The 23634-nt window shown below is 50.8% G+C and overlaps 1 long non-coding RNA gene across 8 annotated transcripts in view; it reads right to left on the bottom strand.

The window, feature by feature from the left end:
• LOC110259822 overlaps positions 1-23634 on the bottom strand; it is a 70708-nt gene that overhangs the window by 22048 nt on the left and 25026 nt on the right. For 6 of the 8 annotated variants that reach the window (XR_002342176.1, XR_002342180.1, XR_002342174.1 and 3 more), the window contains exon 2: positions 14777-14838. The exons of the other annotated variants lie outside the window; for them this stretch is intronic. This is a non-coding gene — a long non-coding RNA (uncharacterized LOC110259822). The remainder of the gene's footprint in view (positions 1-14776; positions 14839-23634) is intronic. 8 annotated transcript variants of the gene reach the window in all.

The raw sequence follows: 23634 nt of genomic DNA, 5'->3' as shown, positions 1-23634 counted from the left end.
AGCTATGGCACTCACTCCTCCCAATCCTTCCCCACTCTCTAAATCCTTGAGTCGAACCCATCCAAATCTGGTGACAGGATTTCAATGAATCCTGTTCCCCATTCTTCATTTCTGGGTTTTGGCCAGAGGTTTGTTTTTCCTCTCGGGGGGGGAAATTAGAGGAGGGGAGAGGCTCTGAACAAAGGAAAAGAAACTTTTCAGAGAATCCTCAAGAGACCCATCTCTGGGATGAATGCAGCCAGTGGGCTGATCAAGGAAGCACGGGTTTAGTGCATTCAATTCACAAGCACCCACCCACCTGTCCTGAGGGCAAACCCTGCAGAAGCCTGATTGGGAGCACTGAAAGCATAGTCCTCAGTCTCATGCTTTTTGGCTGAGATGTCAGCCTCTGCGGAAGCCGAAGGCCATCAGAACTCTAGACGGCCTGTCCAATCATCTGGAATTTAGGCTTCACTAGCTATCTGAAAGTGACCCACAGATGATAAGAGCAGGACAAGTCCTTCCTATCAGGTGAGTTAATTTAGACCTGTAACCTAGCCCTCCTGCCAAGGCATGTCCCGTGGGGATCCACTTCACCCAATTCCAGCCTCACCTCTGGGCTGGGATTTGCCAATGCCAAGCAGCTGCTGGGCCCTGTCAGTGCTCTGTCGCCCTCTGGTGGCCACCCCCTCAAATAACAACTCAGAGCCCTTCCTCCTGCCTCCTGACCAAAGCCGTGGATGCGCTGCACCCTCCTCCTTCAGCTGAAGGCTGAACTCCCTCCTACTCTCATCCTAAGTTCCACCTTGTGCCTTACAGAGGCCAGAAGTCTCTCTCAAAGTCTCCTGGGACTCTCCATCATCCGGCCTATCCAACCCAATGCCCTACATTATCAGCTGATTCCACTTCAAGTCAGCTCAACAGCTGGAAATCCATAAGCCTGCATTAATACATGTGACCTAGTACACACTCTGGTTAGTTCCTCAGGAATAAGTTGCAGGAAGCAGTGGGGCAGGTAGACAAAGAAAAAAAAAAGAAACTCTAGGGAATAATTTGAGACTTAAATCCCAGGAAGGAGCACATCCCGGCCAGCCCAAGATGCCACTTCTACACACTCCATTCAGGTCCTCAAGCGCTGCTTTCCAGATGCCACCTCTGACCAAGCCCCATTTTGGTAAAGGGACATATGCAAGGCTCAAACCAAGTACCTGTGAATTCTGGGTTTTCATGCTGCAGAACCCAGAGGCTGTAAGACCCCGCCCCCCCCATAGCCTGTCAAATCATCAGTACTTAGGGCTCCGTAATCCCTATGGAAATGATCCCTAGTTGTGAAGCAGGAACTACGTGCCCACTCCCAGGACATGTGTTTGGGACTCGAGAGTCAGAAACAACATGTAACTCAACTGACCTCACTGGGCACGTCCTCCCGGTGCCACCAGTGCCCACTCCAACCACATTTCCTATGCTCGAGATGCCAACACGTAACAGCATCTCAGTATGTTTGGGCTCCTCTTCCTCTAGTGGCCATTACTACTCTTGTCCCACACTCTGCCTCCTGACCACACTTGGTTCTGCTGGCATGGTTTTTGTGTACCTATAAGCCAGCGTTGGTCCTCCTGTCTGGTTCACTCTCTCAGAATCATCTAAGGCCTTATGGAGGTGGTAATTCTGAGTCCTCCATATGCCTCCCGGCTCCCTGTGTGTCATCACACCTATGAGTCCATCAAGGAAACACACTTGGAGTCAGGCAGCTGCCTTTGCATTATTCCCCACAACACCCCACATCTCCAGCCTTTGTTTTGTGTCACCTGGCTTCGGGTAAGATGGAGAAAAAGTAAGGCGCATTGCAGAACACCCTTGGGAGAGGGCTCCTGCATAAAGACAGCCTGCCCGCCACAAGACATCGGCTGTACACTCGCTCTTCAGTGATGACCAGCAGCCCAGCTCTCCAGACCCCTGGACTCTGGGAATCTGCATGTCCAGTAATCCAGCCACATGCCTGCCTGCTCAGAGTTCTACTTCTGAGGAACCCCAAGGCCATAGGAGCCCTGATGGCCTGTCCTCCAACGTGGGCTTTGGGCTGGCTGGGTCGACTGAAGGTGACCCTGATATTTGGAAGGCAGAACACTTTCCCTTTTACGGGATATTCTAATTCAGACTCGAGGGTCAGCTGTGGCCTGTATGTGACCACCTTTTAATGGACACTTCCTGGGGGATCATCTGGCTACAGAGCTGTCTGAAAGGTGGAAAGGGCAGCACAAGTCCTTCCTATCAGGTGAATCAATTGAGACTTGAGAGTCAGCAGCAAACTGTAACCTAGCCCTCCTTGCAATACATGCCTCAGGGGGATCCACCTCTGCCAACTCAAACCCCACCTCTGGGCTGGGATTCGCCAATGCCAAGCAGCTGCTGGGCTCTGCCAGTGCTCCTTTGCCCTGTGGTGATGAATCATCAAATAAGAATTCAGAGCCCTTCATCCTGTATCCTGACCAAAGCCACACTAGCACCACGCTCGCCTTATTCACCTGAAGGCGCATCTCCCTCCTACCCTCCTTCTAAGTACAACTGTGTGCTTTACAGGGGCCAGAGGTCTCTCTCAAAGTCTCCTGCGACTCTCCCTCCTCCTCCCTGCCCATCACCACTACCCCATGTCATCCAGCTGATCCCACTTCAGTTCAGCTCACCACCTGTAAATACATCTGGCTGCCTGAATACATGCAACCTATTCCTTGCCATTGTTCATTTTCATGCGTTACTTTTAGCAAGCCATGGCTCAGTTAGGGGAAAAAAAAAAAGGAACCATAGGGAGGAATTTGAGACTGAGACCCAAGAAAGATCACATCCTGTGAAGCCAAAAATGCCACTTCTACAACTCTCCATTCATGTCCTCAAGCACTGCTTTCCAGGTGCCACCTCCCACCAAAGCCCCATTCTCCAAATCAGACATGCCCAAGGCTCAAACCAAGTACGTGTGGATTCAGGGTTATACTGCTGGAGAAACCAAAGGCTATCAGTCCAACTGCACCTGCTCCCCAGAGAGACGGTCAAATCATCAGTACTTAGGGCTCCGTGATCCCTATGGAACTGACCACCTAGTCATAATGGAAGAACTACTCACCCACTTCCAGGGGATGTGTTTTGGACCTGAGTCAGAAGCAGCTGTAACTCAACTTTCTTCACTGAGAGGTCCTCGGGTTGCTGCCAGCACCACCTCCAACCCCACCTCTAACCCCAGAAATGCCAACACTAAGCAGCATCTTGGTATGTTGGAGCTCCTCGACCTCTAGTGGCTATTCCCACTCCCAGCTATTCCCATCCCAAACTTCTGCCTCCTGACCAGACCCAGTTCCATTGTCACTGCTCTTGAGCACCTGGGAGCCTGGCTTGGTCCTCCTGTTGCTTCACTCTCTCAGAATCATCTACAGCCTTATGGAGGGTGGTATTTCACTAAATCTTCCATGTGCCTCCCTGCTCCCAATCTGTCAGCACTCCCTTGAGCCCATCAGGGGAACACATTTCAAGTCAGGCAATGGCTTTACATTACTTCCCAGAACATCTGCTTCACCAGTCATTCTTCTGTGTCACCTGCTTCAGGTGAGATGTTCCCTTGGTGGTGCTTGAAAGGCAGGAGAGACTCAGATGGTGGAAAAACTAAGGAACATGGCAGAACACCCTCAAGAGGGAGGGCTCCTGCATGAAGACAGCCTCCCTCCAAAAGATGTAGGCTTTTACACTCACTTTTCACTGACCAGCAGCCCAGGTCTTCAGAGGGCAACCCCCTGGACTCTGGAAGACTACATGCCCAATACTCCAAGCAGCTGCCTGCTTGCTCAGAATTCTACATCTGGAGAACCTAAAGCACGTCTGAACCCCGATGGCCCATCCAATAATGTGGGCTTTAGGCTAGCTGAGTCGACTGGAAGTTACCCCCATTTTTTTTTTTTTTGCTTTTTAGGGCCACACCTGTGGCATATGAAGGTTCCCAGGCTAGGGGTCAAATCAGAGCTGTAGCTGCTGGCCTGTGCCACATCCACAGCAACACAGGATCTGAACCACATATTTGACCTACCCCACAGCTCATGGCATCACCAGATCCCTAACCCACTGAGCAAGGCCAGGGACTGAACCTGCATCCTCATGGATGCTAGTCAGGTTCTTTAACTGCTGAGCCATGATGGGAACTCAGTACCCTGATATTTTTAAGACTTAACACTTTCCTTTTACTGGGTGATCCAATTCAGACTGGAGAGTCAGCTGTGGCCTGTACGTAGCCACTTTTTGATGGACACTTCCTGAGTGATCCACCCATCCCCATTTGAACCCCATTTCTGAACCTGGAGGTGCCACTACCAAGCAGCTCTGGGACTTGGACCTCCCTTCAGCGCCCTCTGGTGGCCTTTCTCTCTAATGACACCTCACAGCCCTGCCTCCTTCCTGCTGAACAGACCCCTGGTTGGACTGCATTTGGCTTGTGCAACCAACAGTAGATTTAATCCCCCCTGTTACTCTTAGAACAACCAAGCACACTCCAGGGGGGAAGTTATTCTCTCAGAGTCAGCCATGGCACTCCCTCCTCCTAATCCTTTCCTCTCCTCAAATTCCTTGATTCAAACACCCTTCAAATCATGTGACCAGATTTCAATGAATCAGCTCCACAATCTTTTTTGGGACTTGGCCAGATGTAAGATTTTCCACTCAGGGGGAAAGAGAAGATGGGAGAGGCTCAGACGGAAAAAAGGAAGAATCTTTTCCGAGAACCCTCAAGAGACCAGTCTCTGGGGCAAATGCAACCTGGGGCCCAAGCAAGGAACCGCTGCTTTTGCACCCTCCATTCATGACCACCTGCCCAGCTGTCCAGAGAACAAACACCGTGCAAGGCTCCTCAGGGTACCCTGCAAGCCCAATATTCAATTCCATGCCTTTTGTCTCAGATACAGCCTCTGTAGAATCCAAAGGCAGTCAGAACGCTAGACAGCCTGTCCAGTCATCTGGACTTTAGGCTGCCCCAGCTGTCTGAATGCGACCCACAGATGGAAAGGGGAGGTCTTTCATTCAGGTGAGTTAATTTAGACCCGAGAGTCAGAGGTGACCTGTAACCCAGTCCTCCTCAGAAGGCCTGTCTCATGAGGATCCACCACCCCCAGCCTCCTGGTTCAGATTCTCCCATGACAAATAGCGGCTGGGCTCTGCTGTGCTCCATCGCCCTCTGGCGGCCAATATCTCTAATAACAACTCAGAGTTTGTTCCTTCTGAGCAAACCATGGATGCACCGCACTCACCTTGTTCACCTGAAGGCCGAACTCCCTCCTACTCTCACTCTAAGTAACCCCCCCATGTGCCTTACAGATGCCTAGAAGTCTCTCTGAAAGTCTCCCCTCCTCCTCCCTATCCAACACCACCACCCTATGTCCACCGGCCAATCCCACTTCAAGTCAGCCCCCCAGCTTTGCAGTCATCCTCCTACCTTAATACCTGCGACTTAGTTCTCATCATGTTTCATTCCTCATGGGTAACTTACAGGATGCCGAGGCTCAGGGGGAAAAGGAAAAAAGGAGCTCTAGGGAGGAGTTTGAGACTTAGACCTGGGAAGGAGCACAACCTGGCCAGCCAGAAATGCTGCTTCTACACACTCCACTCAGGTCCCCAAGCACTGCTTTCCAGATGCCACCCCGACAAAAGCTCCATTCTCCTAAATGGACATGCCCAAGGCTCAAACCTGTGGATTCAGGGTTATTCTGGAGAACCCAAAGTCTTTCTGACCACCGGTGCCTCCCGGTCCAGATAGGCTGTCAAATCGTCTGTAGGTCGGGCTCCATGATCCCCAAGGAAAAGACCATTTAGTCGTGTAGGAAGAACTATGCACCCACTCACAGGAGAAGTCTTGGGGACCCGAGAGTCAGAAGCAACCTGTAACTTGACTTTCCTCACTGGGCACATCCTTGGTCTGCCACCAGCGCCACCTCCAAACCCCTCCCTGAGCCTGCCAGTGTCAATGCGGAACAGAAGCTGGGCATGTCATAGCTCCTTGTCCTCTAGTGGCCAGAACCACTCTCAGCCACTCACATGTCAAACTTCTCCTTCCTGAGCACACCCAGTTCTCTTGGCACTGCTCTTGAGCACCTGGGAGACTGATTTGGTGCCCCCCCCCAAACAATCTGTATCTTGATGGAGGGTGGTATTTTTCTCTCTAAATCTTTGACCTGCCACCATGTTCCCTGTCTGTCAGCACTTTGAGTCCATCAGCAGAACATACTTTGAATCAGGCAACTGGTTTTACACTGTTCCCCATTACACCAGGCTTGGCCAGCCCGTATTTTGTGTCACCTGGTTTCAGGTAATGCGTTCCCTTGGTGGTGCTCGAAAGGAGGGAGAGGTTCAGATGGAGGAAAATCTAAGGAATTTTGCAGAACACACCCAAGAGAGAGAGGGTCCCTGCATAAAGACAGCCTGCCCACCTCAAGCTGTCAGCTTTTACACTCACCCTTCATTGATGACCAGCGGCCCAGCTCACCACAGGTCAAAACCCTGGACTCTGGAAAACTGCATGCCCAACATTCCAGCCAGCTACCTGTGTGTTCACAGTTCTACTTCTGGAGAACCACAAGGCCATATGAACCCTGAGGCCGTGTACAATAAAGTGGGCTTTGGGGTAACTGAGTCGACTGAAGGTGACCCTGATATTTGGAAGGCAGAATGCAATCCCTTTTACCAGGTGAGCCAAATTGGACTGGAGAGTGTTCTGGCCCTTTCAGTAAGCCTTTTCGATGGACCCCTCCTGGGGGATCCACCCATTCCCATCTCAAACCCCATCTCTGAGCCTGGAGGCACCACTACCAAGCAGCTCCTAGGCTTGGGCCATGCTTTGGCCTTCTTGGTGGCTATTCTCTGAAGGACAACTCACAGCCCTGCCTCCTGCCCCATGAACAGACCCCCTGGATGGGTTGCCCTGGGCTAGTGCATTCGTGTCCATTTAATCCCTCTTCTCACTTGAAGAACAAGCCAGCACCATACAGGGGGGTGATTTTTCCTCAAAGTCAGCCATGGCACTCACTCCTCCCAATCCTTCCCCACTGCTCTAAATCCTTGAGGTGAACCCATCCAAATCTGGTGACCAGATTTCAATGAATCTGTGTCCACTCATCATTTCTGGGACTTGGCCAGAGGTAAGATGTTCCCCTCACGGGGGAATGAGAGGAGGGGAGAGGCTCAGATGGACAAAAAAGAAGAAAAATTTCAGAGAACCCTCAAGAGACCTGTCTCTGGGGACACAACCTGCCAACCAAAGAAGCATTACTTTTAAGGGCTCCATTCATGAACACCCTCCAGCTGTCCAGAGGTCAAACACCGTGCATGCCTGATCTGGGAGCCCTGCAAGCCCAGTATTCAATCCCACACATTTTGGGATCAGGTGTTAGCTTCTGCAGAATCTGAAGTCAGTCAGAACCCTTAGCAGCCTTGCCAATCATTTGGACGTTTGTCTACTGGAGCTGTTGGAAAGCGACCCACAAATGTGAAGGATTTATAGGCAGGACATGCCTCCTCTCCATGCATATCCCAGGGGGATCCACCATCCCCAACTCAAACCCCACCTCTGGCCTGGGATTCCCCCATACCAAGCAGCTCTCGAGCTCTGTCGCCCTCTGGCGGCCATTCTCTTGAATAGCATCTCAGAGCCCTTAACTCCTGCTTCCTGACTAGGGCTGTGGGTGCACCGTGCTGGTTTTGTTCAGCTGATGGCAGAAGTCCCCACTACTCTCACTCTAAATACCACCCTGTGATTTACGGAAGGCCAGATGCCTTTCCCAAAGCCTCCTGGGACTCTCCATCTTCCCTATGCCGCAAAACTACCCCACATCCACCAGTGGATCCCATTTCACGTCAGCTCACAGGCTGGACATTCACCTGCCTGCATTAATACACACAACGTAGTTCTCTCTATGGATCGTCCTTGGGGGTCACTTACAGGAGGCCATGGCTCAGGTAGAAGAAGAAGAAAAGGGAGTTCCCATAGTGGCTCAGTGGCTAACAAATCCGACTAGGAACCATGAGGTTGTGGGTTCAATCCCTGCCCTTGCTCAGTGGGTTAAGGATCTGGTGTTGCTGTGAGCTGTGGTGTAGGTTGCAGATGCGGCTCAGATCCTGCATTGCTGTGGCTCTGGTGTAGGTCGGCGGCTACAGCTCCTATTCGACCCCTGACCTGGGAACCTACATATGCTGTGGGAGTGGCCCAAGAAATGGCAAAAAAAAAAAAAAAAAAAAAAAAAGAAGAAGAAAAGGAACTCTAGGGAGGAATTTGGGACTTAGATCCCAGGAAGTACCATATACTGGCCAACTAAAATGCTGCTTCTACAGATTCCACTCAGGTCCACAAGCACTGCTTTCTGGATGTCACCCAGGACAAAAGCACCAGTATCCTAAATGAACATGCCCAAGGCTGAAACAAAATACCTGTGGATTCAGGGTTATACCAACGGAGAACCCAAATGCTTTCAGACATGCCTCCCCCCAACCCACTTCAGCCCGGATAGCCTGTCAAATCATCTGGTCTTAGGGCTTGGTGACCCCTGTGCGAATGACCCCTAGTCATGAAGGAAGAGATACACACCCTCTCCCAGGAGATGTGTTTGGGGGCTGAGAGCCAGAAAGAACCCATACCTCGAATTTCCTCACTGGGCACATCCTCAGGCTGCCATCAGCACCACATATAACCACCTCTCTGAGCCTGGTAGTGCCAGCACCAAACAGCAGCTGGGCATGTCATAGCTCCTCATCCTCTAGAGGCCATTACCACTTCCGGCCAGTCTCGTCCCAACTTCTGCCTCCTGACCCCACCTTGTTCCACTGGCAATGCTCTTGAGCACCTGTGAGCCAGATCTAGTCCTTCTCTCTCTCGGAAAAATAAAAGAGCATGTGGAGGGTAGCATTTCTTCCTCTAAGTTTTCCATGGGCTTGCCTGCTCCCATCTCTCAGAAATCCTTGAGTCCATCAGGGAACAAATTCTGTCTCAGGCAACGGGCTTTATGCTAGTTCCCCACCCCACCCCCACCCCGCTTCACCAGCCCTTAGTCTGTGTCAGTTGGCTGCAGGTAACATGTTCCCTCAGTGGTTCTTGAAAGGAAGGGGAGGCTCAGATGGAGGAATAAATATTTAAGGAACTTTGAAGAAAACCCTCAAGAGGGAGGTCTCTGGCATAAAGACTGCCTGCCAGGTAAGACATCAGTTTTACACTCACCCTTCATTGATGACCAGCAGCAGCCCAGCTCTCCAGAGGCCAAACCACCGACTCTGAAAAACTGCACACCCAATACTCCAGCCAGCTGCCTGCGTGCTGAGAGTTCTTGCTCAGCCATCTGGACTCTGCAGACCCGTCTAACAATGTGGGCTTTGGGCTAGCTGAGCCGACTGAAGGTGACCCTGATATTTGGAAGGCAGAATCCTTTACCGGGTGTGCCAATTCAGACTGGCATGTCAGCTGCAGCCTCTAAGTAACCCCATTTCAATAGGCACCTCCTGGGGATCCACCCACCCCCATCTCAAACCCCAACTCTAAGCCCGGAGGTACCACTATCAAGCTGTTCCTGGGCTTGGACGATGTTTCAGCACCCTCTGGTGGACATTCTTTCTTTTTTCTTGCCTTTTTTTTTTTTGGTTTTTAGGGCCCCATCTGCAGCATATGGAGGTTCCCAGGCTAGGGGTCTAATTAGAGCTACAGCTGCTGGCCTACGCCACAGCCATGTGATATCAGAGCCATGTCTGCAAACTACACCACAGCTCTCAGCAACACTGGATCCTTAACCCACTGAGTGAGGCCAGGGATCAAACCTGCAACCTCACGGTTCCTAGTTGGATTCATTTTCACTGCACCACAACAGGAGCTTCTGGCAGACATTCTTTCTAATGACAACTCACAGCCCTGCCTTCTGAACAGACCCCCTGGATGGACTGCCCTTGGCTCCTGCACCCCTTGGTGGATTTAATCACTCATTCCCCTCTAAGAACAAGCAAGCACCTGCTGGGGGGTTGTTTTTCTCTTAGAGTCAGCCATGGCACTCACACCCTCCCCACGCCTCTCAGTCCTTGAGCCAAACCCTCTCCAAATCAGGTGACAGGACTTCAGTGAAGACTCCTCCCCTCATCATCTCTTTGACTTGGCAAGAGGTAAGATGTTCACACTCGGGGGGAATGGGAGGAGGGGGGGATGGAAGAAAAGAAGCAACTTTTCAGATAACCCTCAAGAGATGAGTCTCTGGGATGGATTGAACCTGCCAAGCAAGGAACCGCTGCATTTGCGCTGTCCATTCACCACCACCTGCCCAGCTCTCCAGAGGCCAAACACCATGCAAGTCTGATCTGCAAAATCACTGCAAGCCCAGTATTCAATCCCATGCCTTTGGGCTGAGATGTAAGCTTCTGCAGAATCCAAAGGCAGTCAGAACTCTTCAGAGCCTGTCCAATCATCGGGACTTTAGTCTACCTGAGCTGTTGGAAAGTGACCCTCAGATGGGAAGGGCAGGACAAGGTCCTTCCTATCAGGTGAGTTAATTTAGACCCAAGAGGTAGAGTCAACCTGCAAAGTAGACCCTCACGCAGGGCATGTCCTGTGGGACCCACCACCCCCAAGTGGAACGCCAACTCTTGCCTGGGATATGCCAATGCCAAGCAGCTCCTGGGCTCTGCCTGTTTTCTCTCACCCTCTGCCAGCCAACCTCTCAAATAACAACTCACAGCCATTCCTCTGTGATGCACCACACTCAGCTTGTTCACCGATGGCTGAGCTCCCTCCTCCTGTCACTCTAAGTACCACCCTGTGCCTAACAGGAGGCCAGATGTGTCTCTCAAAGTCTCCCAGGACTCTCCCTCCTCCCCCGTGTCCAACACCACTATGCTATGTCCACCAGCCTGCCCCACTTCAAGTCAGCTCACCGACTGAAAATTCATCTACCTGCCTTAATACATGCGATGCAGTTCTAGCTATGGTTCATTCCTCCTGGGTAACTCACAGGAAGCGGTGGCTCAGGTAGATAAGGAAGAAAAGGAATTCCAGGAAGGAATTTGAGACATAGCTCTCAGGAAGAGCATTTCCTGGGCAGCCAAAGATCCTGCTTCTACACACTCAATTCAGGTCCACAGGCACTGCTTTCCAGATGCCACCCCCAACAAAAACCCCTTCTCTTAAATGGACATGCCCAAGGCTTGAAACATGTGGATTCAGGCTTGTACCTCTGGAGAAACCAAAGGCTTTCAGATCATCCCCAACCCCAGATAGTCTGTCAAATCATCTGGTCTTAGGGCGCCATTACCCCTGTGCAGATAACCCCCTGGTCATGAAGGTAGAACTACGCACCCACTCACAGGGGAGGTGTTTGGGGTCACAGGGTCAGAAGTGACCCATAACTCTAATTTCCTCACTGGGCATATCCTCAGGCTGCCACCAGTGCCATCTGCAACCCCATTTCTGAGCCTGGTAGTGCCAACACCAAACAGCAGCTGGGGATGTCATAGCTCCTCATCTTCCAGAGGCCATTACCACCCCAGCCAGTCTCGTCCCAAACGTCTGCCTCCTGACCCCGTCCGTGTCTCTTGGCACTGCTCTTGAGCACCTGGGAGCCTGATTTGGTCTCTCTCTCTCAGTCTCTCTCTCCCTCAGGCTCTGTCTCTCTTGGTCTCTCTCAGAAAAAAGCACAGGCCTTATGGAGTTTGTCACTTCTCCCTCCAAGTCCTCCATATGCCTCCCTGCTCCCTGTCTGTCAGGACTCCTTTGAGTCCATCAGGGGAGCACACTTGGTGTCAGGCAGCTGGCTCTACATTACTTACCCACCCCACCCTGCTTTGCCAGCCCTTATTCTGGGTCACCTGGCTTCAGGAAGGATGTTCCCTCAGTGGTGCTTAAAAGGAAGGAGAGGCTCAGATGGAAGACAAACTAAGGAGCTTTGCAGAACACCCTCAAGAGAGAGGGCTCTGGCATAAAGTCAGCCTCCCTCCAAAAGACGTTGGCCTTTACACTCACTCTTCATTGACGAGCAGGAGCCCAGCTCTCTTGAGGCCAAACCCCAGAACTCTGGAAAACTGCATGCCCAGTACTCCAGCCACCTGCCAGAGTGCTCATAGTTCTACCTCTGGAGAACCCCAGGGCTGCCTGAACCCTGGAGGCACATCCAATAACGCGGGCTTTGTTTGGCTGAGCCAACTAAAGGTGACCCAGCTATTTGAAAGGCAGCATGATTTTCCTTTTACTGGGTGAGCCAATTGGGACCGAGGAGTTAGCTGTAGCCTGTATGTAACACCTTTTCAACAGACACCTCCTGCGGGATCCACCTGTTCCCATCTCAAACACCATCTCTGAACCTGGAAGTGCCACTACCAAGCTGGTACTGGACTTGGCTGGCATTCCCAAGCCCTCTGGCAGCCATGTCTCTAAAGATGACTCAGTGCCTGTCTCCTGAACAGAGCCCCTGCTTGGACTGCACTGGGCTTGTTCACCCAATTGTCAATGTAACCCTTCCTTTCACACTAAGATCCACCAAGCACCTTCCGGGGGCTTATTTTTCTCTCAAAGTCAGCCTTGGTGCTCACTCCTCAAATCCCTCCTTACGTCTCTAAGTCACTGGGTGGAAACCACTCCAATCTGGGGGGCAGGTTTCAATGAGTAAGCCTCCCCCTCTTCACTTCTCGGACTTGGCTTGAGGTAAGATTTTCCCTGTTGGGGTGAATGAGAGGGCATTAAAGGCTCAGATGAAAGGAAAGGAAGAAAAATTTCAGAGAACCCTCAAGAGAGGAGCCTCTGGGATGGATGCAACCTGCAGACCAAGGGACAGCTGCTTTTGCACTCTCCATTCACAACCACCCTCCCAGCTGTCCAGGGGCCCAGTGACATGGATGCATGTTCCACACCAAAACACTTCAAGCCCAGGATTCGATCCCATGCCCTTTGGTCTCAGAGGCAGCCTCTGCAGAATCTGAAGGCAGTCAGAACTCTAGACAGCCTGTCCAATCACCGTCACTTTAGGCTACCCAGCTGTCTGAAAGAGACCCCAGATAGGAAGGGCAGGACAAGGTCCTTCTTATCAGGTGAATTAATTTAGACATGAGAGTCAGAGGCGACCTGTAACTTAGCCCTCTTCGTGAGTCAGGTCCTGGAGGTGGGGGGGATCCACCCCCCCAAAATCAAACCCCACCTCTGGCCTGGGAAAACCAGTGCCAAGCAGCTGCTGGGCTTGACATGCTCTTTGGTGCCCTCTGGCGGTCATTCTCTCTCATGACAACTCAGAGCCCTGCCTTCTGCCTCCTGAACTTCAGAACCCTTGGATGGACTGCTGTGGGCCTGTGCACCCGATATTTGATTTAATCCCTCCTCTCACTCTATGAACAACCAAGCGCCTTCCATGGGGTTATTTTTTTCTCAACGTCAGCCATGGCACTCACTCCTACCAATCCTTTCCCACTCCTCTAAGTCATTGAGCTGAACCCACTGCAAATCAAGTGACCGATTTCAATGTATCAGCCTCCCTCTCTTCATTTCTGGGACCTGGATTGAGGTCAGATTTTCCCCCTAAGGGGTGGGTGAGAGGAGGGGAGAGACTCAGATGGAAGGAAAAGAAGAAACTTTTCAGAGAACACTCAAGAGTTGAGTCTCTGTGATGGTTGCAACCTGCTGACCAAGGAACCTCTGCTTTTGCACTCGCCATTCACATTCACCTGCCTGGTTGTCCAGATGCCAAACAGCAGGCACGCCTGATCCAGGAACACCGCAAGCCCAGTGTTCAATCCCATGCCCTTTGGGCTTGGATGTCTGCCTCTGTGGAATCCTAAGTCAGTCAGAACTCTTGACAGCGTGTCAAATCATCAGGACTTAAGCTACCCAAGCTGTCGGAAGGTGACACCCAGATGGGATAGGGAGGACAGGGCCAGAGGTGAGAGTAAGAGGGCATCTGTAAGCTAGCCCTCCTCACAAGTACGTCCCTGTGGGGTCCACCGTCCCCAACTCCAACCTCACCTCTGGGCTGTGATATGCCAATGCCAAGCAGCTGCTGGGTTCTGTTGGTGCTCTGCCACCCTCTGGTGGCCAATCTCTCAAATGACGGCTCAGAGCCCTTCCTCCTGCCTCCTGACCAAAGCCATGAATGGACTGCTCTCCCCTTGTTCCCCTGATGGCTGAATATTCTCCTACTCTCACTCTAATTACCACTGGTTCCTTACAGAGGCCAAAGGTCCCTCTCAAAGTCTCCCAGGGCATTCCCTCCTCCTCCCTACCCAACATCACTACCCTGCACCCACTGGCCAATCACACATGAGGTCAACTCACCACCTGGACATTCGTCTGCTTGCCTTAAACTACTCGATCTAGTTCTATCTGTGGATCATTCCTCAGGGGTATCTGATAGGATGCAGTGACTCAGGTTAAAAAAAAAAAGGAGAAAAGGAGTGTTTTCAGCTGGCGAGGATGTGCTCCTTCCTGAGGTCTGTGTCTTACGTTACACCCGAGGGTATAAGACGTCACCTCCACATGCTCCATTCAGGTTCACGAGCACTGCTTGCAGATTCCACACCTGAGCAAATCCCAGTTCTTGAAAATGGACATGCCCAAGGCTCAACCCAAATGCCTGTTGATTCAAGGTCCTACCGCTGGAGAACCCAAAGGCATTCAGACTCTCCCCCTACCAGGTAGCCTGCCAAGTCATCTGGTCTTAGGCCTCTGTGACCCCTATGCAAGTGACCACTAGTCATGAAAGAAGAATGATGCACCCACCCTCAGAGGACCTGTTTGGGACCCAAGAGTCGAAAGCAACCTGTAACTCACCTTTCCTTGCTGGGCACATCCTCAGGGTGCTGCAAGTGCCGCCTCCAACCCCATCTCTGACCCTGGAAGTGCCAAAACCAAACAGCATCTGTGTGTGTCAGGGTTCCTCGTCCTCCAGTGGCCATTTCCATTCCCAGCCAGTCTCATCCCAAATTTCTTCCTCCTGACTCACCTGGTCCCACTGGCGCAGCTCTTGAGAACCTGTGAGCTCAATTTTGTCCTCCTCTTTCTGTCTCTTTCCTTTTTTTTTCTTTTTTTTTTTTTGTCTTTTTGCTATTCCTTTGGGCCGCTCCCACAGCATATGGAGGTTCCCAGGCTAGGGGTCCAGTCAGAGCTTAGCCACTGGCCTGTGCCAGAGCCACAGCAATGCGGGATCCGAGCCACATCTGCAACCTACACCACAGCTCACGGCAACGCCAGATCGTTAACCCACTGAGCAAGGGCAGGGACCAAACCCACAACCTCATGGTTCCTAGTCGGATTCATTAACCACTGCGCCATGACGGGAGCTCCTTTCTGTCTCTTTCTTACAGAAAAATCAAAGGCCTTATGGATCATGGAATTTCTCTAAGTCTCCTATATGCCTCCCTGTGCCCTATCTGTCAGCACTCCCTTGAATCCATCAGGGGAGCACATTTTGGGTCAGGAAACTGGCTTTGTATTGCTTTCCCACCTCACCCACATTGCTAGCCCTTATTTTGTGTCACCTGGCTTCAGGTAAGATGTTCCCTCAGTAGGGCTCAAAAGGAGACCAAGGCTCAGATGGAGGAAAAACTATGGAACCTTGCAGAACACCCTCAAGAGAGAGGACTCTGGCATAAAGACAGCCTGCCCTCTAAAAGACATCGGCTTTTATACTCGCTCTTTATTTATGACCAGCAACCCAGCTCTCCAGATGCAAAACACCTGGACTCTAGAAAACTGCATGTCCAGTACTCCAGCCAGTTGCCTGGGTGCTCTGCGTTCTAATTCTGGAGAGCCTCACGGCCAGCTGAGCCCACAAGTCCCACCCAATAATGTGGGCTTTGGACTAGCTGAGCTGACTGCAGTTGAGTCAGGTATCTGGAAGGCAGAACTCTTTCCATTTATTTATACAAGGTGGGTCAATTTGGACTGGATAGTCAGCCGCAGTGGTTCAGTAACCAATTTTTGCTGGTCCCCTCCTGGAGGATCCACCCACACACATTTCAAACCCCATCTCTGAGCCTGGAGGTGTCCGTACCAAGCAGCTACCAGGCTTGGCCAGCGCTTTGGCGCCCTCTGGCGGCCATCATGTCTAATGACAGCTCAGAGGCCTGCCTCCTGCCTCCTGAACAGACCCTTGGATGGACTGCACTGGGCTTGTGCACTGGGTAGCTGATTTAATCCCTCCTCTCATTCTAAAACAACCATTTTCCTCTCATAGTCAGCAAAGGGGCTCACGCCTCCCAATCCTTCCTCTAAGTCGTTGAGCTGAACCCACTCCCAATCACGTGACCAGATTTCAATGAATCAGCCTCCCCATCTTCATTTCTGTCACTTGGGTCGAGGTGAGATTTTCACCATCAGGGGTGAATGAGAGGAGGGGAGAAGCTCAGACGGAAGGAAAAGAAGGAAACTTACAGAAAACCTTCAAGAGATGAGTCTCTGGGATGGATGAACCTGCTGACCAGGGAAACGCTGCTTTTGCACCCTCCATTCACAGCCACCCACCCAGCTGCCCAGAGGCCACACACTGCGCAAGCCTGTTCTGGGAGCGCTGCAAGCCCAGTATTCCATCCCACACCCTTTTGTCTCAGATGCAGCCTCTGCAGAATCCAAAGCAGTCAGAACGCTTCACGGACTGTCCAATCATCTGGACTTCAGGCTACCTGAGCTGTCAGAAAGTGACCCGCAGCTGGGAAGAGCAGGACAAGGTCCTTCCTATCAGGTGAGCTAATTTAGACCCAAGAGTCAAAGGAGACCTGTAACCCAGCTCTCTTCACAAGGCATGACCACTGCTGATCCACCACCCCCACGTCAAACTCCACCTCTGGGCTGGAATAGGCCAATACCAAGCATCTGCTGGGCTCTGTTGCCCTCTTGTGGCCAATCTCTTGAATTACAACTCAAAGCCCTTCCTCCTGCCTCTGAAACAAGTCCATGGGGCTGCCCTGGGCTTGTGCACCTCAGAGCCAATGTAAATCATCCTCTCCCTCTAGGAACAGTGGTTTCAGCTCTCCTAGGCAAACACCATGCAATCCTGGCTCTGGAAAACTGCACGCCAAATATTCTGACCAACTGCTTGTGGGTTTAGAGTTCTCCTTTGGGAGAATCCAAAAGTCAGCCAGACCCCTGATTGCCAGTCCCAGGCTGTGGACTTTGGTCTGCCTGAGCTGACTGCAAGTGACCCAGATGTGTTGAAGGTGGAACCATTTCCCTTTTACCGGGTGAGCCAATTTTGACTGGAGAGTCAAGGGTGGCCTGTAACCTTCCCCTCCTCACCAGACACCTCCTGAGGGAATCCACCCCTCCCCATCTCTGAGCCTGGAAGTGCCAACACCAAGCAGTTACTGGGCTTGCCCAGTGCTTCAGGGCCCTCTGGTGGCCATTTCCTCCAATAACAACCAGAGCCCGCCCTCTCCTGCCTCCTGAACAAACCCATGGACTGCACTGGGCTTGGGCACCTCAGAGCTGATGTAATTCCTCCTTTCCTTCTAGGAACAACCAAGTGCCTTCCAGGATGGGGGTATTTCCCTCTCACAGTCATCCATGGCACTCACTCCTCCCTATCCCTTAGCATTCCTCTTAGCCTATGAGCTGAACCCACTCCAAATCAAGTAACTGGATTTACATTAGATCAGCCTCCCCTCTTAATTTATGTGACCTGTCTTGAGCTAAGATTTTTTCCCTTAGGGGTGAATGAAAGGGGGGAGAGGCTCAGATGGAAGAAATAGAAGGAAATTTCAAGAGACCAGAGACAATTTTCAGGAAATGGGCAACCTTCCCACCAAGGAACCTCTGCTTTTCCACTCTCCATTCATGACCACCCACCCAGCTTTCCAGATGCTGAACATGGTGCAGGCATGATCCTGGAGCACTGCATGCCCAGTAGCCAAGCCAACTACATCTGTGTTCAGTTTTCTGCCTCCACAGAACCCAAAGGCAGTCACCACTCTTGCCAGCCTGCCCAAGTGTCTGGACTTGAGGCCACCTGAGCTGTCTGAGAGCACCCCACAGATGGGGAGGCAGAACAGTGCCCTTCCTCTCAGGTGAGGTGGGGAGTCAGTGGTGCTCTGTATCCTACCCCTGCTCCCTAGGCATGTCCTGGGGGATCCACCAGCCTCATCTTCAACTCTGGCTCTGTGCTGGCACAGGCTGATCCCAAGCACCTCTGGGCTTTGCCGGTGCTCTGGCAACCATCCTCTCTAATAACCACTCTGAGGACATCCTTCTGCCTCCTGACCAAACCCAGGGGTGGGCTGCACTAGGGTTGTGCACTTGACAGCTGATTTCCAACGTACTCTCCCTCTAACAACAACCACATCCTGCCTGACAGAGGGCAATCTCTCTCTCTCTCTCAAAGTCTCCTGTGGCACTGCTTCCTCCTTTCCCAACACCACTGCTCTACGTCCCTCAGCTGATCCATCCCACTTCACGTCAGGTCACCAGCTGGAAAGTCATCTGCTCACCGTAAAACATGTGATCGTGTCTTAGCGGATGCCCTTTCCCTGGAGATGAATGAGAGGAAGCATTGGTTCAGGAACAAAAATGAAAAGGCAGAAAAATTTTGGAGATATATCCCACTGAGAAGAACAGCCTGACCAGACAAAACACTGGTGCTGTTTCACACTCCATTCAGATCCTCAAGCACTGGTTTCCTGTGCATGTAACAGAAGGCTGATTTGGGACAGCTGCATGCTCAGGAATCAAGCCAGATATTTTGTATTCTGGGTTATGATGCTGGAGAATCCAAAGGCAGTGAGACCCCAGGCAGCCTGCCAAACCGTTTAGTCTTAGCGCTCCACCAGCAGCATGGAAATGACCCTTAGTTGTAAAGGAAGAACTGTGTACCCACTATCAGGAGAGGAATTTTGGACCCAAGAGTCAGAAGCAACCTGTAACTCACTTTTCCTTGCTGGGCACATCCTCAGGGTTCCACCAGCACCATTTCCAACCCTGTCTCTAAGTCTGGGAGTGCCAAGCTGCAGGTGGGCAATGTCAGGGCTCCTTGTCCTCTAGCGACCATTACCTCTGCTGACAATTCAGATCCCATCCTCCGCCTCCCGATGGCAAATGGTTCTGTCTGCGCTGCTCATGACCATCTGCGAGCCTAATCTGGTCCTCCTTTCTTTCTCAGAAAACTCAAGGGCCTTACAGAGGCTGGTGTTTCTCTCTCAAGGTCTCCCATATCCTTCCCTGCTCCCTATCAGCAGCCCTTGAAGTCCATCAGCCAGATGCACTACGAGTCAGATAATTGGCTTTAAATTATTTCCCCTCTATCCTCCTTTTAGCCACCCTTTATCTTATGTGAGCTGGCTTTAGGTAAGATTTCCCCTCAGGGGTGCACGAAAGGAGAGAGAGGCTTAGATCAAAGAAAAATGTGGAAAATTCAGAGAACACTCAAGAGACAGGTTTCTGGGATGGGCATAGCCTGCCCTCCAAAGGACCCCTGTTTTATACTCTTCACTGACAACCACCGGCCCTGCTCTCCAGATGCCAAACGCCATGGAAGCCTTATTCTGGAAAACCAAATGCCCAATACTCAACAAACTGCGTGTGTTTCAGAGTTCTACCTCTGGAGAATCAAAAGGCAGTCTGAACCTTGAAGAGCTGTCCTTTAACGTGGGCTTCGGGCTAGCTGTGCCACTTGAAAATGACCCAGATGTGTGAAGATGGAACAAGTTTCCTTTCACCAGGTAAGCCAATTTGTCCTGGAGGGTCAGTTGCGACCTGTAAGCAACCCCTCCTGGCAGGACCTCTCCTAGGGTAACCACATCTCTGAGCCTAGCAGTGCCAACATCAAGCAGCTGCTTGGATGGCACTTCAGCGCCCTCTGGCGGCAATTCTCTCCAATGACAACTCAGAGCACTTCCTCCTGCCTCCTGAACAAACCCATGGACTGCCCTGGGGTAGCTGATTTAGTTCCTCCTCTAAGAACAACCAAGAGCTGTCCAGAGGGAGTATTTCCCCCTCCAATTCAGCTGTGGCACTCACTCCTCCCCATCCTTCACCATTCCTCTTAGTCAATGAGCCACGGCCACTCTGAATCAGGTAAACTTTTTAAAAATTAGTCATCCTCCCCTCCTAATTTATGCGACTTTTCTTGAGTCAGATTTTTCCTCGGGGGTGATCCAGAGGAGGGAGAGGCTCGTATGGAAGAAAAAGAAGAAATTTTTCAGAGACCCCTCAAGAGACAGGTCTGTAGGATCGTTGCAGCCTGCCCACCAAGGAAGCTCTGCTTTTCCACTCTTCATTCATGACCACTGGCCCAGCTTTCCAGACCCCGCGCCGTGTGCAAGTCTGATCCTGGAGCAGTGCTTGCCCAATATTCAAGCCAACGCCTCTTGGGCTGATTTCCCTCCTCCTCTCACTCTAAGAACCATCACAGGCCTCCTATGAGTCCGAGAGCTCTCTCTCTCAAAATCTCCCAGCACAGTCCTTTCTCCCTGTCCAACACTACCAGGCTGGTTGGAGCTTGCCCTGCCTCCAGGACAGGCCCCAAACTCACCCTCCCCAAGGTCACTGGAGTGACCCCTATCTGGTATCGAGTCACATGTTCAGGTCAAGACTGGCAAACTGATTTTACAGTAATGCTCTGGGTACAAGGGAATTTTAGATGTTCGTGGGTTTTGACTGACACCTTCTCAGACTGGATGGAGTCATTTCCCACCTGAACTGAGACTGCCTTGGAGGTTTCTAAGACCTTTCTCAAGGAAAGAATTCCCCGTTTGGGCCCCCTAAGTCCATCAAGAGGGACAAGGGGCCTGCCTTTGTTCCCCAAATTACGAAGGGAGTCTCTAGAGCTGTAGGAATTACATGGGGTTTACCCTCCACTTGGAAACCACAATCCTTAGGAAAGTAGAACAAATCAAACCCTCAAAAGGAACTCCTGGATTTCCCATGTGGCTCAGAAGGAGAAAGTAGTTCTGGATCGTCGCGTGGTGTAAAGCTGTGATTATTTCCCCTCTCTGAAAGGCATATTTCTACTGGTCCATATCCCCCAGGGTGGTCTCGGAGCCAGTTCCTTCAGGAATGTGCCTCCCATACATGGTCTCATATGGACTCAACATGATTTTTCCTTTAGGGACTATTCGCATTCTCACAAGTGCTGTGGGAAGAGGGAGATCAAGCGTTGATGAGTGTCTTGACATAATTTGAATGTTTCCCTTTATTATTTAATTTTACTAGTGTGTATGTGTGTGTGTATATATATATATATATATGTAGAGAGAGAGAGAGAGAGATTCATTTTTTTCCCATATAGGTTATTACAGAATATTGAGTCTATTTCCCTGTGCTCTACAATAGATTCTTGCTCGTTATCTATTCTGTACATAGTAGTGTGTATATGCTAATACTATTGTTCCAATTTGTTCCCCCTCCCCATGGTTTCCCCTTTGGTAACCATAAGTTTGATTTCAGGAACTGTGTTTGTTTCCATTTTATAAGGAAGTTTTTTTTTTTTTTTTTTTTTTTTTTTTGTCTTTTTGTCTTTTTGTCTTTTGTTGTTGCTGTTGTTGCTATTTCTTGGGCTGCTCCCGCGGCATATGGAGGTTCCCAGGCTAGGGGTTGAATCGGAGCTGTAGCCACCAGCCTACGCCAGAGCCACAGCAACGCGGGATCCGAGCCGCGTCTGCAACCTACACCACAGCTCACGGCAACGCCGGATCGTTAACCCACTGAGCAAGGGCAGGGACCGAACCCGCAACCTCATGGTTCCTAGTCGGATTCGTTAACCACTGCGCCACGACGGGAACTCCTATAAGGAAGTTTTGTATAATTTTACTAGATTCCACATAGAAGTGATCAAATAAGATATTTGTCTGATTTACTTGGTATGGTAAACTCTAGGTCCACCCATGTTGCTGCAAATGGCGTTATTTCATTTTTTTTTTACAGCCAAGTAACATTCCATTATATATACCACATCTTTAGCCATTCCTCTGTCAAAGGACATTTAAGTGGCTTCTATGTCTTGGATAGTGTCAGTAGTTCCACAATGAATATTGGGGTGCATATAACTTTTCCAATTATGGTTTTCTCCAGATATATGTCCAGAAGTTTCTTTTTTTGTTTTTCTTTTTAGGGCTGCATCTGAGGCATATGGAAGTCCCCAGGGTAGGAGTCAAATAGGAGCTGCATCTGTTGTCCTATACCACAGCCACAGCAATGCCAGATCCCAGCTGCATCTGCAACCTATGCTGCATCTTGCAGCAATGCCAGATCCTTGCTTAAATGATGCCTCATTTGTGCACAATGCACACTAGGCTGGTAAGTTCTAGGAACCTATGTATGACCATTCATAATATCACCCAGCACTGAGATAAAGGGGCAATAAGATTCCCTCCAGCAGGAGTAGGGATTGCTCTTGGACTAGAGCAAGGGGGATTTGGTGCCCCCCTGGGGAGGTTCTGCATACCATGAAATCACTGTACAAATCCTTACACGAGCCCCTGAGGACTTGTCTAAAAGCATGAGGGATGCTTTATTCCATGCTTCTCTGGACTCAGTAGAAAATACTGTACTTGACAATAGGCTAGCCCTTGACGACTTCCTGGCTGAGCAAGGGAAATTCAGCATAGTTATTAATAAAACCCACCACATGCATGGGAGTAACTCTGGTCGGATTGAGGTAACCATAGAAGAGGTGTATAAGCAACTCAAAGGGCACAAAGATATACTCCCAAAGGTCCCAATCCAAGCTCCATCTGGAATAAGGTCAAAGAGAGCCTTTCTAGTTTAAACTGGTCTCTTCCATTTCTTGGCACACTGACTGCATTAACCTCCTGTTCGTCTTCAGGCCTTGCTTCCATAACCGCCTTGTCAACTCTGTTAGCAAAGAGCTTGAATCCCTCAAACTTCAGATGATACTAACACAAGGGTACAAGAACTGAGGCTGCAGCCTTCTGAAGCTCGGGCTTATGTTAGGCGGGGCAGGGACAGTTCTGCGCCTCCAATCCAGGGGAAACCTATGCCCATGTTCAGCAGGAAGCAGCCCCAGAAGACAGACTCCCCCCTCAAGAATGGGGAGTAGTGACGAGGAAAGGGGGTGTTGTTGCCAGAGCTGACAGCAGATCCTTGCCAAAGCCTGCGAAACCCTCCTTGAACTGGAGTTACCGTGTATCGAGAAGTGAAAGGTCTGGAGACAAGAGGAGGAAGGTATAGGAAGAGACAAACCAGACGGAACCAGGTGGAATCAGGATGACGACGACTCTGGCCTCCCCAGACTCCGAGTCTCATTCAACAGATTTTGCCACATTAGCTACTAGATGACACACCTACTGGTGGTCGTGACTGGGAGATGCTGACCAAAAAAATCATAAAAGGGGGGTGGCACCCATTTCCAGGAAAGCCCTGACCCTTCCCTGAAGAGCAATGGGCAGGCCTCCCTGTCATTAGCCTCACTCCTCCTCCCTTTATCTTTACTCCTTAAAATCAAAGACCTCTCACAACTTGGCTGGGAACTTCAGCTGTGAACTAAGGTCCTACTTATCCATTCTTTGCCCAATGAATAAAGCCTGGGCATCCATCTTAGCTTTGGTTTCATTTTTGGCTGCATAAACCCAAATTAGCGTCTATTCTATGCTTTTTTTCCTTTTTCTTCTTAGGGCCACTGGTGAGGCATGTGGAAATTCCCAGGCTAGGGATCAAATTTGGGCTATAGTTCCTGACCTACA

This window comes from Sus scrofa, chromosome 3 (genome assembly GCF_000003025.6).
Source record: "Sus scrofa isolate TJ Tabasco breed Duroc chromosome 3, Sscrofa11.1, whole genome shotgun sequence".
In the NCBI taxonomy this organism is placed as follows: domain Eukaryota; kingdom Metazoa; phylum Chordata; class Mammalia; order Artiodactyla; family Suidae; genus Sus; species Sus scrofa.
The sequence above is the reverse complement of the archived record's forward strand: the minus strand, read 5'-3'. Positions and strand labels throughout refer to the sequence as shown.